Source organism: Hemitrygon akajei, unplaced genomic scaffold (genome assembly GCF_048418815.1).
Source record: "Hemitrygon akajei unplaced genomic scaffold, sHemAka1.3 Scf000034, whole genome shotgun sequence".
Lineage (NCBI taxonomy): Eukaryota > Metazoa > Chordata > Chondrichthyes > Myliobatiformes > Dasyatidae > Hemitrygon > Hemitrygon akajei.
In genome coordinates, this window is record NW_027331920.1 from 652,870 (window position 1) to 668,968 (window position 16,099).

The window sequence follows — 16,099 nt, forward strand, 5'->3', positions numbered from 1 at the left end:
TGTTTCTTCTAGAGAGTTGCAGGCTGTTGGAAGATCCGTTAGAGGTTTATAAGATTACGAGAGGCGTAGATACAGTGGATAGAGTCTACCCGTTTCCCAAGGTTGAAATGGTTAATACCATCGGGCAGGCATCGAAGGTGAGAGGGGGTAGGCTCAAGGGGTATGTGGAGGCAGTTGTTTTACTCAGTGAGTCATAGATGCCTGGAATGCGCTGCCTGGGTTTAGTGGTAGAGGAAAATATAACAGAGGTTTTGAACAGACATTTTGGATGAGTACAGTGTAGGTAGAAGGGATTAATATTTCTGTATTTTTGTTTTGAATTTTCCGACTCTGAGCACCGAATAGCCTATTCCACGTGTCCAGTAATGCAAAAAACATTTGTCTGTTCCTACCTCCTCACCAAAAAGCTATGGTTATGTTGTGATTATGCGGGCAGTGGGAAATCATGCCTCTTGCGCTTCTTGGTTTCATCACACCCGACTCTTTCCTCTGGTAGACAGCTTCGTTAACTCGGTTCAATATTTGCCTTTATTGGTGTCTTCCTCTTCCTAACACAAATGTTAAGGTTTATGGTTGTTAATATGCTACGCTGATGGGGTTGCTACTTGTGATTGATGTGGGGGTGATGTTGGATTGTAGTGAATGACTGCTGGGTTAGTGTCTATTGGTATCTATATGGGGGGGTCGGTGATGTTAAAGGGAGGGTTGATAATTGGAAATGCAGCGCTCCCCACGGGGTGAGAGGGGCGTGGAACTCTCCTGGTGTTAACTAAGCTTGATGTATGTGACCAGGCATAGTCGAGGTGCCGGCGGGGCTGGTTGTGTTGTGGACCTTTAGAATTAGTGTTAAGGGTAAGTTTGTGGATGTATATATGGGTTTGAAGGAAAGAGCGTGTTGGAGTTTAGTGTCGGGAGATATGTGTGCCTGTGGCTGATAGGGTTGTGTAGCCACTGTAATTTGGCCCGTGCCTTTCACTAACATTGTCCAATATCACGTGGCTTAATTAACCGGTGCGCCCAGTACTGGCTAGGTTTTATGGGATTTGTAAGAAGGGTGTAGTTTGTGATTACACGGGAGTGGGAAGATCATCCCTCCTGTGCTTCTTGATCACTTAACTCGAAATTCACTTTCACGCAACCCTCTTATTTTGCTCTGGCCCACGTCTTCTATAAATTGGTCCAACACTTGCCTTTCGTGGGATATTCTTCAGTCTTACAAAAGTTTTATAAATCATGGTCATGAAAATGCTAAGGTGATGAGGTGACGACTTTTGATTGATATGGGTGATGTTGGATTGCAGGGAATAGGACCTGAGGTATGGGTTAGGGTTTATAGGATTTGTAGGAGGGGAGTAGGCATTAGGTTAGGGGTATGGTTGAGAGATGGAAATGCTGGACTCCCCATTGGGAGAGAGAGAGAGAGAGAGAAAGAGGAGGATGGGACATGGTGTTAAATATGTTCGTTTGTGATGCCAAGGTTAGTCGGGGATCAGTAGGAGTGGGCCCTTGGATTGGGTTAGGGTTCTTGCTTTGTTTTGTCCCGGGGTGGTTGGGGTTGATGATCAGGATGCCGTTCCTTTTCTGTCCAGGAGTGCGGGTTTGACGTTTCTCTGTGAACGGCTTCCATGCTCTTTCTTTGTTTCGTTTCTATCCGGAGTTGTATATGGCGACAGACTTTGAAAATGAATGAATCTTTGAACCTTTGGAAATGGCTGTTAGTGGGATATCTTAAACTGGAAAGGGACTAACATCACTGAAGATGATGAATATGTGACTGAAGGTGTGATATGTGAATGGTCACAGTGCACGGAATAAGGTCGGTGATCTTGTGGCGCAGCTGGGGATTGGCAGGTATGAGACAGTGGACATTCTGAGTCATGGCCGAAAAAGGAACAGAGTACGGAGCAGGGCATCCAAGGATATGAACTGTATAGAAAGCACTAGATAGATCTGTGGAGGGGTCTGGTAGTCTGTGGTACAAATGAAGTCAAATCCTTAGAAAGTGACAGTTAGAGAATCCTTATAGATAGAGATTAAAAATGCAAGTGTAAGATTACCTTGATGGGGGTTATATACAGATATCGAAACAGCATCCAGGAAGTGGACAACAAATTACAACAAGAGATCTAGAATATGTAAATAAAGGGCAATGTTGCAATTGTACAACTCACTGAGGATTTCAATATGCAGGGAGGTTGAAAAGGTCCGTTAGTGCTGACTCCCATTTTAGAATGCATACGATATGGCCTTTGAAGCAGCGTGTGGTTGAGCCTACACGGAAAGGGTAATTCTGGATTAGTATCAGCGAGGAATTCGCCAGAATGGATTGGGATGAGTCACTGGGAAGTATGACGGTGCTTTGCATTAATGGCTAGTGTTTCTGGGTGAGATTCGGAAAGCGAACGGAAGGTGCATCCCGAATATAAAAATTGGTATCCTAACGGGAGGATCAGGCAACCGTAGCTGACGAGAGAAGTCTAAGACAGTTTAAACTCAAGAGATAGGGTATATAATATAGCAAATATTTGGTGGGATTGTAGAACACTGGGAAGATTTTAAGGACAGAATAGATTAAATATGAAAGTGAGTTTGCCAATAACATCAACGAGGTTACAGAAAGATTGTTCTGTGGAAGACACCAGCTGACTGACAGAAACGCAAGATCGCCAGGTGGCAGAAGTGACTGTAGGTGGTATTATTGAGGTGAAGATGTTCAGAAGCTGAAAAGCGTGAAGGTAAGTAAGTCACCTGGTCCAGAGAGACGACACTGCAGAGTTCTGAAAAGAGATAACTGAAGAGATTCTGGAGGCATCAGCAATGATCTTTCAAGAATCTAGAGATTCTGGAATGGATGCTGAGGACTGGAACATTGCCAATGTCACTGCACTCTTTAGGAAGGAATGGGGGTATCACAAAGAGAATTATCGGTCAGGTTGCCTGTCTTGAACGGTTGGAAGACGTCGGAGCTGATCACTAAGGATGAGGTTTCGGGGTGCTTGGGGGCACACGTTAAAATTCTGCAAGGTCAGAATTTCTGAAGCGGAAATGCTACCTGACAAATCTGTTGAAATTCTCTGAAGTAGTCTCAGGCTTTGCCTCAAAGGAGGCTTCGGATCAGAAGCGGTGTCTGCTCTGGGGACGTCACCCGGATAGGTTTCTGTGAAACTTATCTCTTTTTACTGTGACAGCGATACTTAGAGTAGTCTAGATAGACGCTGAATGTTCGTCATGCTGGATGTTGGAGCACTGGGAGACACAGATTTTCCCATGGAACTACTTCAGCCTGAAGTGCGTCCAGGCGCAGCTCCTTAAAGACCCAGTCGGGATGTGGAGCAGCAGCTGGATGACCTTCCGCTCTTACCGAACGGTGAGGAGATCACTGATCGGTGTTACAAGGAAGTAGTCGCGTCTCAGTTGCAGGAGGTGGCTTGCTGGGTGACTGTTAGCAGAAGGAATGAGAAGGTGAATATGGAGTTAGCGCAGAGCAACGCTGTGGCCATTCCCCTGAATAATACTTGTACCCTTTTGGATACCCCAGTGGCCGATGACCTCCCAGAGAAATGAAACGGAGACTAGGTTATTGGCACTGAGCATGAGTCCGTGGTGCAGAAGGATACAAGGGAGGAAGAGGGAGCTGGTAGTGCTGAGGGGGGTCAACAGTCAAATGAACAGTCAGAAGATTCTATGAACGTGAAAAGGACACGTGGATGGTGTCCTCCCATGTGCTAGATCAGGGGTAACACGGACTGTGCCCACCACAATTTGGAAGGGCAGAGAGAACAGCCAGTTGTGTCGGTACACATTGGTGCCAATGGCATAGGAAGGGGAACAAAGATATACTGAAGATAGAATTTAGAGAGCTATGTAGAGAAACTGAAAGCAGGAGCTCTAGGTTAATATTTTCTGGATTTCTATCTCTGGCATGCGCCAGTGAGGGTAGAAACAGGATGATGTGGCAGTAAAGTACGTGGATGAGAAGACGGTGCGGGGAGAGGGGCTTCAGCTTGTTGAATCATTGGGATATCTTCGGGGGGATGCATGACCTACACAAACGAGACAGTTTACATCTGAACCAGACGCGGCCCACTGTTCACGAAAGAGGAGTTTACTAATCTTGTTAGTGTCTGTTTCATCTAATTTTGCAGGAGCGTGGAAACCAGAATGAGTGGACTCTGAATAGGACGCATGTTGAAAAGCAAAGATAGAGTGCAGTCAGACTGTCGGGCAGGACAGGGAGTTGACAGGACAAAATAGCAGCTAGCACGGTGAGTACCGGTGCGTTTGGGCTAAAAAATCGAAAAGGGTAGCTAATACTGTACTCAAAATAGTACAGCCGTGGCTGACAGGTTCCCTTAAGGGAAAATGTTGTCGGAGGAACCTGATAGGATTCTCTGAAGGGATACAAGTCGGGCAGATAAGGAGGATGCAGATGACTGAGTATATTTGGATTCCCAGCAGGCCCTTGACAGGGCGCCAGAGTATTACAAGTACTTTACGATCATCATTAGCGCATTGGCTGACTGCTCGGAGGCAGCCAGTGGGAATGAAAGCATCCTTTCCCGGTGGGCTGCCGGAGACAATTGGTGCTCTACAGGGGTCGCTGTTGGGACGGCTTCTTTTGATGCTGTATATCAATGATTTAGATGATGGAATAGCTGGCTTTGTTGCCAGGATTCCATGTGAAACAGGGTTGGTAAAGGGGCAGTCTGTGTTGAGGAAACAGGTAGGGTGTGGAAGAACAGATAAGGAAAATCAGCAAGGAAGTGTCAAGTGAAACACAATTTTGGAAAATGCATGTCACGCAATCTGGTGGAAGCAATAAACATACAGACTATTTTCTAAACGGGGAGAAAAGTCAATAATTATTGAGATGCAAAGGAACTTGGGAATTCTTGTACATAACGCCATAAAGGTGAACTTCCAGGTTGAGTCGGTGGTGCGCACACCAATACAGTGTTAGCATTCATTTCAAGAGGTTTTGGCATACTAAAGCAGGGATGTGATACTGAAGCGTTTTAAATCACTGCGGTGGCATCATCCAGAGTATTGTGAACGGTTTTGTGCTCCTTATCTGAGAAATGATGCACTGGCGTTGGAGACAATTCACAGGTTGTTCGCTAATGGTCATTCCAGGTACGAAAGGGTTGTCATATGAGGAATGTTTGATGGCTCAGGGCTTATACCCACTCGAACGTAAAAGCATGAGCTGGAATCTTTAGAATGTTGAAAGGGTATTTTCGATGGGTTGGGAGTTTTGGACAAGACGCCTCCGGATAGAGACCGTCAGATTTATACAGAGCTGCGGAGCACTTCCTTTCGCCTGTGAGTGGTGCATTTGTAGAATTTGTTACCACAGGCAGCTGTGAAGGCCAGGTCGTTGGGAGTATTCAAGGCGAGGAATGATTGGCAACGGCATCAAAGGTTACAATGGGGTCTTTTAAAAGAGCAAATTAGACAGGTACATGGAGCTCAGGAAAATAGAGGGCTGTGCGCTAGGGAAACTCTGGGTAGGGTTCATGGTCCGCACAACGTTGTGGGCCGAAAGGCATGTAATGTACTGTTCATTTCTGTGTTTTATGTGCTAAATTACGGGGAAAATGCCGGGGAGTGGGAGTAAGAAACGGAACAAAGAATCAATCATGACTGAATGGTGGAGCAGACTCGATGGGTCAAATGGACTAATTGTGCTCCTGTGTCTTATGGTCTGAAGATCCATCCGTCACGAACTGGCCGGGCTGTGATGATCTGAGGAATACAGCAACAGTTCATTCAGCAACACCTGAATCCCGGTGGAGGATTGCAACTTCTGATGTAAATGCGAGTAGAGTGGACACCAGATCATCACCACGAGTTCCATTTCGCCAGCAGACTTGGTGAATCGATGGCCCAACGCTGGGAATTCTGACATTCATTCAATCATCGGGACTGGATTGTGAATTTATTGGGACCTCGGGATTGAATGCGCTGACTCCTTGTTTGGCGTGAAAATGCAGTTACTTGAAAAAGTGTGACACAGTGTATACAGACACAAAACTAAATACAAACGCACACACACACACACACACACACACACGGACACACACACACAAACACACACACACACACACACACACACACACACACACACACACACACACACACGGACACACACACACAAACACAAACACACACACACACACACACACACACACACACACACACACACACACACACACACACACACGGACACACACACACAAACACAAACACACACACACACACACACACTCACACACACACACACACACACACACACACACACACACACACACAGAGACAAACACACAACATTAGGTTTTTGTCTGCTGTTTGGAAAGATTACTGCCGTTGTACATAGCTTTGCGTTGATGTAATCTATTCTCTGGAATATAAAACTGTGCTGCTGTATAAAAACAGAAACAGGCTGGAAACATGCAGCAATCCAGTCACATTTCTGGAAAAAGGGACAGTTTTTAAAGTTACATGTGTGTACCCGAACGTTCCAACTTGGAATAAGAGGCACTAAGCTACGGGCGAAAGTGGTCCCACAAGGAAAAACCGCTGATCAGGTGTGACTGAGTGAGTGACTGTGGCGGTTAGAATCGTGTCATAATTTTTTTCCCTGTGTTAAGGATTCTGAAGGAAAGAATTGCAGGATCTGTCCAGCGCGAAAGATGCTGAAAGAAGGGAAAAATGAACAACTGAACCTAAATGACTGATAGATGATGGGAATGGGCATTTTCGGCCACACATCAGAGTAACCAATAGAAAATACAGAAGGAACTCAAAGCAGGACAGGAAGTATCTATACAGAGGCATAAAATGACGACGTTTCGATTCGAGGCTTTTCATCAGCACTGTAAAGGAACTGGGAAGAAACCAGAGGACGAAAGTGGATGGTAGTTGGAGGAAGACTCTCTCGTATAATTATTCCACGTTCGCGAAGGTGACAGAGTCTCACGACTCTGTCTCCGCGCTTGTGTCCTGCACTTGGGTTCGTCCCCAGCCACGTCCTTGCAACAATTATGGGAAAATGATCAGATTAATTCCTTTTTATACATTAGATACTACGGAATCAAAGAGAGTGGACGGCAATTTCAGGAGATACGAAGTATCATTCTTCCGTGAACGCAATAATAATTTTCAGTTCAGTTTTCAGTTGTACAGAGTTGTGTAGAAGTTGGTGAGGGGCATTCATGGTGTAGATAGTCAGAGGCTTTTCCACAGACCTGAAATGGTTGCCACAAGGGGAGACAGGTTAAAGGCGCTGGGGAATAGGTACAGAGGAAATGTCAGGGGTGTTTTCTTACGCAGCGTGTGGTGAGTGCGTGGAATGAGCTGCCGGCAACGGTGGTGGATGTGGATACGATAGGGTCTTTAATAGACTTTTGGATAGGTACATGGAGCGTAGAAAAATAGAGGGCTCTGGGTAAAGCTAATAATTTCTCAGGTTGGGACATGTTCAGCACAACTTTGTTGGCTGAAGGACCTGTATTGTGCTTTAGGTTTTCTATGTTTCTATATTTATATTTCCAAACAGCGGTTCCATGTTGCTCAAATCAAATACTACTCCAACTGCTGCAGGAAGAAATAATTCCGTTTGCTTTTATTTACAGATTTCTCCCGTTGCTGCAAACAGGTACTTCAGTCCATATTTCAGCTCGTCCCTGAATTTTCTCTGTGACAGTCCATAGATACAAGTGTTGGTGCACATGCTGAGGAAAGACAGCATGAACCCGCATTGCTGCAGGATATAGGTCGGTTTGCTGAAATATCTGTCTGTGTAGGAATAGTTTTCCACTTGCCACTTCATCGAATGTACGAGATAGGGCATCCAAAGTAATATGAAATTTGCAGAAAGAGCGAACAACAGTATCATTGACTTTCTCCGGTTCTCCACCTCCGGATCATGACGATTTCCGCTGCTTTTCCGAAGTAACTGGCGAACTCTATTTGTCGCTATCACCCGGTGGACGGTGGTAACATTGAATAACAAAATTAAACAGATCGGCAGTGACGGTGTTGTGATGCCGTGAAAGATCTGGTAGGCTTTCCACAGGGGTGAGGTGAAGTATTCAGCCACGGGGGACACAACGCCATCGATCCACTGCAAAGTAAAATGGAACGGCCTGGGCACAACACGCCGCACTCACTGTTGCTACCACCACAGTCGCTGTTCTCTCGGTGCAATATCGGTTCCGCAGCTTCTCACAGCAAATGGCGACGCACCGATCAAACGTGAAAGCTACCGTCAGCCAAACGGAGCAGTCCCTGGTTGCGAGACTCACGACAAGTAGCACAGAACACACCGGCGTTACGAGCAAGAAATGAGCAAACAAATAGATATAGTTTATCCTCTCTAATATAAGAACAACGATCACCACCATCAGATCGGCTGCCGCCATGGCCACAAGGTACATCGTGATGCATTTGGACAGCCCGCATTTCCCCCGGAGCAAGATCACAATCGCCGTTAAATTAACTGCAGTAGTTACATTAAAAAAAAAACAATTACTATCAGGTACCGCAGAGTGATCGGTATGACTTGATTTGCGTTGTGTGCGTAGTAATGGATTGGACCATTGTCTCGAGTCTCTGCAAGGGTAACAGTCCCCCTGCGCTGACCAAGATGCGGTATGGCTGGCCCGACCAAGCTGATTCTGAATTTTAATGAACCATTTTGATCTCTACAGTTTCACGTCCAGACGTTAACCATCAGAAGGAAAGTCAGGAGTTGACAACAGAGCGCCCACAATTGGCTCTGTTCAGGAGTGAACTAAGGGCCGTTTTCCTCTCCTGTAAGGCGAGGTTATAAAACACTGTCCCGAATAGGATGTTGTCTTGCGGAGAAGGGCAGAGGTATTGGAGAGAGCTTTTTAACGTAATTAAACTTCCTTAGAAGGGATATTTAATTGGATTTCATATAAAATAAAAACATATTTTTTTAAATGTCATGAATGCATTTCACTGTAAACCAGGAAATATTTGCAGGCCGTTGGCACAGCCTTCTGATCTCAGAAGATGTGAAACAGATCTCAGGACTCGCCGGTCACAGGGAGACAAACCATGAACGTTAAAGTCAGACGTTACACTTTGTGCGCTCCGTCCAAAAGAACGGAGATACCAGCGAGGCCTGCTGAATTTAATCAGGCAGAGAGAAACTACAAAATTACAAACTGGTAAATCATGAGAGTTTTACTGTAAGCGCTGCCGAGGCATACTTAATCACCGAAACATTCGTGGGAAATCAACATGCTCACAGAAACATCAATATTAATTTAGAAACAATAGCCGGACATTAAGTTCAGGGATTCAATAAATTGTGGCTTATATAGTTGTATTGACATTGAAAAATAAAATAAACTGAATCACCTAACGAATGAGACAGTTATTGTAATACACATTAGACCATGAGACAAAGAAGCATAATTTGGTCATTTGGCCCATCGAGTCTCCACGGACATTTGATCATGGCTGATACATCTTCCCTCTCTGTGCCAATCTCTTGTCACCCCCGTATCCCTTCATGTCCTCAGCAACAAACCTCGGCCTTAACTAGACATCAAGACGTGGCATCCACAACAGCCCCTGAAAACAACGGCAACAAATTTACCATTTTCTGGGTAAAGGATACGCCACACCCTCATCTCCGTTCTGAATGGGCTTCTCTCTGTTCTGAGGCCGTTTCCTCCGGTCACAGTCTCCCCGACCATGTGAAACATCCGCTCCTAATCCACTCTATCAATGCCATTCATGCGTTGATAGGTTTCAAGTAGGTCACCGCTCACTCTTCCGATTTCTAATGCAAAGTGTCCCAACAAACTTTCTTCATATGATAAGCGGTTCATCCTAGAATCATTTTATTTGTGCACCTCATACTTTTGTAGTTCCTCTCCATTTAGAACATAGCCAACTCTTTCATGTCTTCTACCACAATGCGTGACAATACACCTCCCGACACCAAATTCCATCTGCCACGCCTTCGCTCATTCTCTAAATCTATCTCAGTCTTTCTGTGGCCTCTCTACTTTCTGAACACTACCTGCCTCTCAATCTGTCTTCAATATTGTCAGCAATCTTTGCAACAAAGCCATGAATTCCATCAACCTGTTTATTTAAATATAACATTAAATCAATCTGATTCAACACAGTCCCTGTTGAATAACACTGGTCACCGGCAGTCTTCCAGAAAGGGATCCCTATATTCCCATTCTTTACCTCCTGCCCATCAACCGCTGTTTTATCAATGCTAGAGGATTCCATGTAATACCATGGGCTCGTAGCTTGTTAAACAGACACATGTGTGGCTCCCTGTGAAAGTTTTTTCGAAGATCTAAGTACACACCAACCGGTTCTTCTTTTTATATTATGCTTTTTATTTCTTCAAAGAATTACAACAGATTTGTCAGGCAAGATTTGCTCTTGAGGACACCACCGCCTATTTTATCACGCATCTCCAAGAAATCTGAAACCACATCCTGAACGATTGTCTTCACCGGTTTCTCAAACCCTGTGTTCAGACTAACTGGCCTAGGATTTATCTTATTCTGCCTCTTTCCCTTCTTTAAGAGTCAAATGACATTTGCAATATTCCAGTCGTCAGGAACCATTCCAGAAGCTGGTGACTCTTGACACATAATTACTAACACTCCACAATTTATTTATCCACCTTTTCCGAACACTGTGTGTGTGTGTGTGTGTGTGTGTGTGTGTGTGTGTGTGTGTGTGTGTGTGTGTGTGTGTGTGTGTGTGTGTGTGTGTGTGTGTGTGTGTGTGTGTGTGTGTGTGTGTGCGCGCGTGTGTGTGTGGTTTTACACTTGATATTCCTTTGCTCTGCCCACTGTAATTCCACACCATCCAAATGTTTGCTAGTTATTTCTAAAGATTTGATTTCATTTTAACAACAGAAGAACTCCGCTCCCTTGCCTTCCGATACAATGTGTATCCTTGGACGTTTATCTTCCAGCGTTAATCTTCTTTTAGCCACGAGTCAGTGATGCCTGCATCATCATACATTTCAGTCAGTAAACGTGATACAAGTTAATCTACTTGATCCCGTACACAGCGCGCTTTCGAGTGTAAAACCTTCAGTCCTGCCTTCGCCGTGCTCGGTTTTGTCCACCTTTTACGTTTCAATGGATCTGGCTGACTGCAGCTTCGTCCTACGATTATAATACACTTGTTTGGAGTCTCACTACTCATTACCTCTGTTTGTAAACGAACCGCTTCCTCTTCAACACCATCACTCCGGTTTCCATCCGCCTGCCATCGAATAAAAATCAACCAGACAGCTGCAGCTCGCCTGCCCGCAAGGATATTGGCTCCCATTCGGGCTCAGGTCGTGCCATCCCTAGTAGAAATCCCAAAAATCCATGAATCTGAGCCTCCGCCCCTCCACCAGTTCCTCGTCCACGCATTCACCTGTCAAATCACCCGATTCGTATTCACACTGGTACGTGACACAGACAGCAAATCAGAGATTACTACGCTGGAAGTCCTGTTTCTCAACCTTTCTTCCTAACCTCAAGCTTCCTCAAGCTTACTAACCTCTCTCTTCAGTTCCCCCTCAACTTAACCACCTGTGTCACTGTTGCCAAAATGTACCTGGACTTCCGGATGCTCACCCTCGCCCTTCAGAATACCTCGGAACAGATCCGGGACTTCCGTGATGCTGGCAGCAGGAAGACAACCATCGGTTTGGATCTATCGCTCCCCCAGAATCTCCTCTCTGTTGCTCTGACTGTAGAATATCCAATGAACACTACAGTCACTTGTAGCACTCTACTCTGCAGAGCCATTGTACCAGAGATCAGTCACTGTGGCTCCCTGCAGTATCTGAAGTTGTAAAATTATAATTGCGGGGAATGGCCACAGGTGTACTCTGCACGGGCTGTGAATTTCCCCTTCTTCTCATGACAGTCGCACAGCTACTTCCTCCAGCAATCGAGAGACATCGAGAGGAACAGATACACATTGTATTACCTCCCCTCAGCCGACAATCGCGCTGGAAGGGATAAGGTAATGGAGTAACGGCCGCCGCCCCTGGTTTTAGGACAAAGGTATTCTTATTTGGGGAAACATGGGGAAATAATTCTCTACTCCTCGAACAAATATTGTGTTTACTTCGGTATTGGGGAAAAAACCTGGAGAAAGTGTCATGATTCCTGATTGGACAAGAAACAACAGATATGAAGACAACTTAACTGAAATATTCAGGGTGGAGGTACCTCGGAAGGTTGAACACACTCTTAAGTAATTCAATTGCAATTACAAAAGCGACGTGAAACGATATTACCATTGATTTCCTTCACTCGGTAGCACTACACAACCTTTATATGATATCACACCAGAAATGTAATGTACATAGAGAAGGTATTTTGTTATAATTCCCTCAGTTTGTGATGACAACAGGGGAAGTATCCATTTTACATGGAGGGAGAGGGAAAAACTTGGCGATCTAATAAATACTTACGACACATCGAATCTCTTTCTCCCTGCAGTAAACTTTCAGCTTATTATGAGCGGAATTGTGCCGGGGCTGCCCGAAGTCAGAGAGAGAGAGAGATCACGGCAAAGTGCGGTCTCAACGCTGGCCGAGCCTGAAGAGTCACTGTTGTCACTGTCATGAGGCTGCGTGAAGGAGTATCTTTGTGGGCTGCCCTGGGGAAGGCCATCTGAAGGGTCTCGACGCGAAACGTCGAAAAGGTTTTCCTTTTCATGGACGCTGCCTGACCTACTGAACTCCACCAGCATTGTGAATGTGGTATTTCCCTGTTTGCGCATTTTGTAAACATACTTCAACTTTCCCGGCATTTGTTGTTTTAACAGTACTACAACGTATAATGTATGCTTAATCGATATTACATTAATTTATATAAATGTATCAAACACCTCAATTATATCCCCGGATGAAATCAAACCAGTAAATATAGGCGAATTATATTTGGAATCTAACTGAACTGTGAAGATTTATTTTCATCGTTCAGGAACAAAGGAAAGTGCACTGGACAGCATATGCACCTTGAGCATCAAAATACTATTAATCTACGATGCCCCGAGCGCGATATAACGACATGGCATTACCTGGAACAGCGAGTGCGGCAAGCACTGGGCAGTAAATTCTGACGATATTATAAATTGTGGAATATCCCATTTTCTAACTCAAACAGCGATCAGTTGTACAAATTGTCCCAACTGCCAGCATGCACTAGTTTGAGGAGTTCTTATACATCAGTCGAAAACAAGGTTAAATCAGTCAGTGTTCCCCTTGGGATCATTAGACACAATCCACTGAACAAACACGGTGTCAAATATTATTACACATTGTCTCATTGTCCACCATCTTTAGTTCGTCGAGGAAAATTAGAAAGACCTTCCTTAGATGTTACCGTGAAGCATTTTCAGTGACGAGGGTCGGTGCAGTTCTGTTTCGGAATGTTTGAACTGTTAAAAGAGAAAAAGAAACAACAACAGCAAGCGCTGTCTCCTTTAGTCATCGATCAATTCTAAATTGTTAGAAACAGGTGTACCAGTAAGACGAAGCGTGTTCAATGTGGGTGAAATGTGCGGTGAGCCTTCCTAGGAGAGCCCAGCTTAGTAGCCTGTCTTGTCTTTCCCGTGCCTCCAACGCTTCTGGCGACAACCTCAGCCGGTTAAATCTTGAATGAGAATTCTGATTGCGTTCCTGAATATCCAGTGACTTTACAGAGTCGAACAAATCTGAGCACCTGCAGAAACTTTCCCGACAGGAAAACGTCTGGACACAGATTCACCACTCGCAGGCAACAGAAATCCCAGCTCAACTCTGTGCTGACAGACGTTCCTCTGTTCTGTGCCGTGTAGACCAGGTGGTGAAGGGTGAGCGCGGCATGTTTGCCTTCATCATGGAGGCTTTGGGGGAGTCAGAAAAGCCTTCAGTAGCTGAAAATGTATTAAGTATGCATTTAAATGTATACTTAAATATAAATGTATTAAATGCCATCAGACTCGTCAGTACACAGAGCCTGGGCTGACACCAACTTACTGCTCTCTACTGTGCCTATTGTCTTGTTTATTATTTATTGTAATGTCTGCACTGTTTTGTGCACTTCATGCAGTCCTGAGTAGGTCTGTAGTCTAGTGTAGTTTTTTTCTGTGTTTTTTTTACGTTGTTCAGTGTAATTTTTGTACTGTTTCGTGTACCACCATGGTCCTGAAAAACGTTGTGTCGTTTTTGCTGTGTACTGTACCAGCAGTTCTGGTCGAAATGACAATAAAATGACTTGACGACTTGAAGTAGGGCGCACATGTATCACCGCGCCGTTCTGGTCACCACACTACATAAATGACGTCATTAGCTGGAAAGATTAGATAGGCGAGTGATGTAATTAACTGCAATAAGTCATATAAAATTAAAATAAAATATTATTAACTGCTGCAGAATGATCAGTGTAACTTTACTTGTGTTGCATGAGTAATAGTCGAACGGGCTGTAGTGAGGATAACAGGTCCACTTGTGCCGAATGGGATGTGATGCGTGTGGCCCGTTCAATCTGATTCTACATCATAATGCACAATTTAGATCTCGTTCGTTTTCCATCCAGAAGTTAACCATCACAAGGAAAGCCAGAGGCTGCCAGCAGAGCGCCATCAAGCGGCATTGTTAAGTAGTGAACAACCGTCCGGGTTCCAGTCCCGGAAGGCGAGGTTATGAAGTGCTGTCCCGAATTTGGAAAACTTTTCAATAAACTGGGAATGGATTCTTCAGGATTCGAAATATAAACTAAGAGATCGTCAGCATAAAGGCAGATCTTATGAATAGTCCCATTTATGAAAATTCTATGAATATCTTTAGCTTCACGAAGTGCAATAGCCAAGGATTTCAGTACCAAATTAATTAACAAGGGACTTAATGGACATCCTCGTCTCGTACCCCGCGAAGGCCGAATAAAAGGGAGATCTGCAATTATTAGTAATAACAGTAGCAAAAGGTGTGTTATATATAATTCTGATCCACTTATTAAAATTAATACCAAAGTCGAATTTCTCTAAAGGATTAGTAAAGTGTCTCTATTCAACTCTGTCAAATGCCTGACATACAGACAGACATACTTTATTGATCCCGAGGGAAATTTGGTTTCATTACAGTCGCACCAACCACGAATAGGTAGAAATATAGCAATATAAAAACACAAATAATTAAATAATAAGTAAATTATGCCAAGTGGAAATTAGTCCAGGACCAGCCTATTGGCACAGGGTGTCTGGCACTCCAAGGGAGGATTTGTAAAGTTTGATGGCTACAGGTAGGAATGTCTTCCTATGACGTTCAGTGTTACATCTCGGTGGAATGAGTCTCTGGCTGAATGTACTCCTGTGCCTAACCAGTACATTATGGAGTGGATGGAAGTCATTGTCCAAGATGGCATGCAACTTGGACAGCATACTCTTTTCAGACACCACCGTCAGAGAGTCCAACTCAACCCCCACAACATCACTGGCCTTATGAATGAGTTTGTTGATTCTGCTGGTGTCCGCTACCCTCGCCTGCTGCCCCAGCACACAACAGCAAACATGATAGTACTGACCACCACAGACTCGTAGAACATCCTCAGTATCGTCCGGCAGATGTTAAAGGACCTCAGTCTCCTCAGAAAATAGAGACAGCTCTGACCCCTCCTGTAGACAGCCTCAGTGTTCTTTGACCAGTCCAGTTTATTGTCAATTCATATCCTCAGGCAATCCTCCACCATGTCCACACTGACCCCTTGGATGGAAACAGGGGTCACCGGTGCCTTGGCCGTCCTCAGGTCCACAACCAGCTCCTTAGTCTTTTTCACATTAAGCTGCAGATGATTCTGCTCGCACCATGTAACAAAGTTTCCCACCGTAGCCCTGTACTCAGCCTCATCTCCCTTGCTGATGCATCCAACTATGGCAGATTCATCAGAAAACGTCTGAAGATGGCAAGACTCTGTATTGTAGTTGAAGTCCGAGGTGTAGATGGTGAAGAAAAAGGGAGACAGGACAGTCCCCTGTGGAGCCCCAGTGCTGCTGATCGCTCTGTCTGACACACAGTGTTGCAAGCGCACGTACTGTGTCT